Below are 3,867 nucleotides of genomic sequence, written 5' to 3' on the forward strand. Positions count from 1 at the left end.
TAAAAAAAAAAAAAAAAAAAGTAAAAATGGAGCGTAAGGAAAGAAGGAAAAAAAGGTTTGTACAATTTTACAGAAAATTTCTTTGTATCTCTAATTAGGATTCAATCCGAATCCACAAAGTAATTATGAATTCTGGGAGTTCTAAGAGTTAAAATATTTCAAATACGCGATTCTCAATAGGAAATATCCAAAGTTTTTCTAATATTATTTTTCAGTAATTTTGCATTAGAAATAAAATATATGTTGACTTTCTAAATAATGCCACAATTCAGTAAAATGTAATCAATTCAATAAAATGTAATCTTTTAAAATATTTTTTTTATTTCTTATTCTTTGAATACATTAGTCTGTATAAAAATGGGATTGTTTGATACCGTAAAAATATATCGAGGTTATCGACAGAGAAGAAATGCGAGTTTCTACAGCATTTCTGTTTTAAAGAAAGAACCAGTTTTCGATAAGACTGATTTCCAATTTTGGAAATATGATTGGTAATGGAATAATCAATTTTTAGACAACCTGACTCGAAATTTAGATTCTATGTAAAGTCTACAAATATCGTCAAACTTGTAAATTAGTGAAGAGTCTCGATATAGTGTTTATACAGACTATTGTACTATGCTTTTTGATATTACAAATTATAACTTATTGCCGTTTCTTTAAACTGAAAAACCGTTTACCCGAGTCGAAATTTTGATTCTACATTGACGCTGCAAATTCCGTCAAACTTGAAGGGTCAATGAAGAATCTCAAACTATTGACTTACCTTGATGCTGCAGATGGTTGAAGCTCGAAGAAGAAGCTCAAAGAAAAAACTCGAAGAAGCACTTAAGAATTCAAGAATTATTTTATAATTTTGTTATTATTATTATATTGAATCTTTTATTTATTTTGGTCATTTTTACTATCTTTGAATTTAATAACGCGTGATTTTTACTTTAATATATTTTAATATTTCACCCTCAAACTGCGGGCTGCTTGCACTCAAAGAAAAAGAACATGGTGATCGCAGCTATATTCTTAGTATATATATACTATAGATACGGTTTATTAAATTGTATACATTACAATTCTACATGCAAAACTCGTATAGTTGACATATCGACTCAAAAACATTTTGCTGGTAGAATTCTAAGTGTCACAGTCAAAATTCGCTATTATCTGCTAGAAAATTTAAGTAGGTGAGGATTATACATTTGTTTGTCCCTTGTCCCTAGTCTTTTTTGTCTACTACAGTCAATTTTTATAAGAAGTCTGACTAGCTTTAGCCTGGATGGGTAAAGAGACTTTCTTGCTAAATTTCACAAACGGTTCAGAAATTTTGTCTCTATTAATCAACCTATGTTGATTAAATGTATATGCGATATCGCAATGTTTGGTAGTCATTTATCTATCTTAGCTCGTATCTCTTCTCATATCTAAATAATTTTCGCTATGATTGCAAATCCATCTTTTTCAATACATAGATGCCATCACTAAGCTTTTTTCTCTGAGTGTGGAACAACCGCGATTTGACAATGAAAATTCGAGATCTGATGTTCACTTCGATATTTTCAAATAAAATAACAAAATCAAAACCTTCGTACTCCGCGGAAGAAATGTCTGAAAAGTTAAACACGGATGCATCGAATGCGCAAAACCAACACTCGCAACATTTCCATTCGCAATAATCGCCCTGCGCAGGCGGACAACTTTAAAAATGTATATTGTTTGCAAACTCCAAGAAAGATAAGAATTTTTAGTCGTCGAACTGTTCAAATTAACTAATTACTTAGCAAAGTCCCTCCCCACTTGTGTAAAAAACGTTATTTTATATTGACACGTTAATCTGATTGGCGTTATTTTAGTTGACGTGTTAATTAACAAATGTACACACGCGATTGGAAATTAGCGAAGTGTGGCTGTGTAAGAAACACACGGGAAGAGTCAGATACGAATAATGAAATCATTATTGTGAATTCTGCACCAATCGATGAATCGTTTCATAGAACATCGCCTTTGTATACATGATTCATTGATTCCTTTCAACTAGAAACGAGATCACGAATTACAAGTGGCGTCTTCATACCACCTACTTTACCTCATCACCTACCTTAAAATGGTCTTGAAGAAACTATCGAAGTCCCCCGATGCATCTCCCTCCGCAGGGAAATGTTGAAAGAACCGCGCGCATACGAGTGCATTCGATGCATAAAAATCACTCGCCAATTGCCAATTGCGATAGTTGCACCGTTCGGCCGGAGAATCTCTGAAAACTCACATCGTGTCTGTGCGGTACTCGGAAGAGGCAAGAATCCTCGGTCATCAAACCATTCAGATCAACTAATTATTTAACAAAGCTCGTGCACCTCTTAGCACACTCCTCCACCCTACTTGAACATATCTGTTACCCTTCCCCGTGGTTAAACTGCGCGTCAGTAGAGCGGCCTGTCAAGTTTAGCCCGCTTTTGTCGTCTATGCTTCTGTCCCCAAATTCCCTCCATCTATCTAACCCCTGTTAGATCCTATCCTATGTTCAGTATGTGCGAGGCTAAATACGCGTCAAGTGCCTAGACAAGAGATTTTCAACGAAAGAGTAAGAGAAGTGGTGGAGGAAGTTAAGGAAATTATTACAGCAACGCGCGTGTCTGAACTATACATGAGACTCCTGAAGTCTTCAAAAGATATCTTTCAACGGACAGAAAACAAATTGCCATAATCGCTATCGCTTGATAAGTGCTTGAAAGATATCCTATCGTTGCAGATATATCATAATTGATAATGAGCGAGACGTGGCGTCATCATATGTTGATATGATGTCAATATATTAATTGGCACATATGCACATGCGACTGGCAATTGGCGAAGCGTAGCTATATATTCGAATAAAATTTATGTAAACTTTTAGATCGGATAAGCAAATATTAAATTATTCAATAAGGATTAGTGTGTAAATGGGTAAAAAAATAATACTTAATCTCATCTCTTCCTAATTTTTTTCTTCTTTTTTTTCTAACCTCTTAAGTGGTATGCCCGGAAATGTTTCGCGGTAAAATATGAAATTCTTTTGGATTTATATAAACTATTGTATTCTTTTTAATTCAAAGCAAATATAAATTTCATATATTTTATATCCTATTTTTAAAAATTTTTTAAAGAAAATAGAGAATGAAAAAATCTGGATATTAAAAAAGAAAAAAGAAAGAAAACATTCTAGAGGAAATCACATGCAATTATTTTAAATCGCCACTGAAGAGGTTAATAGAAATTTTGATGAGATTTATAGCTCTTAAAAGAGCTGATATGAAGCTGGAAAGGCAAAAGTAACAATTATACATGTGTCCAATAATGTTGTTTATCAATTCAACTCTAGTTTCAGTACAAACAACGAAAGCTGAGTAGAAGCAAAAAAGACATTAATTGATATCAACAAAATCGAACTCATGATTAAAACCTCATTATTGAACGAAAATTAACATTTGCACAAGATTTATATTCTAAGACCGGTATTCATAGAGTTGTAAATTATTTAAAATCTTTGATTGAGAACATAATTAATTACAGACTCGTATTCATAGACTATTTTTCAGTTCAGATCAATGTGTATTTCTTGAGTGAAATAATGTAAGAAATGCAGGCACAGATTGTCGACCAATTGGAGATCAATGAAACTATAATTATACGTCGAACGATGAGAAACTATGAATGCCGGTCTAAATTTCGACTCGGGTATTTCTTTACTCTCGGTAAGTCGATAAAAACGCAAACTTTCTGTATAATAATTGATTTGGCATACCTTGAAAATACACGATGTATCGTTGCCCTCTTTCGGTCTCTTACGTCCTATATCCTGGCTTCTCGTGCTATCATCCTGGCTGCTTCATTGTG

This window comes from Odontomachus brunneus, unplaced genomic scaffold (genome assembly GCF_010583005.1).
Source record: "Odontomachus brunneus isolate Ranch 3 - 2012 unplaced genomic scaffold, Obru_v1 Obru_scaffold_078, whole genome shotgun sequence".
NCBI classification, from domain to species: Eukaryota; Metazoa; Arthropoda; class Insecta; order Hymenoptera; family Formicidae; genus Odontomachus; species Odontomachus brunneus.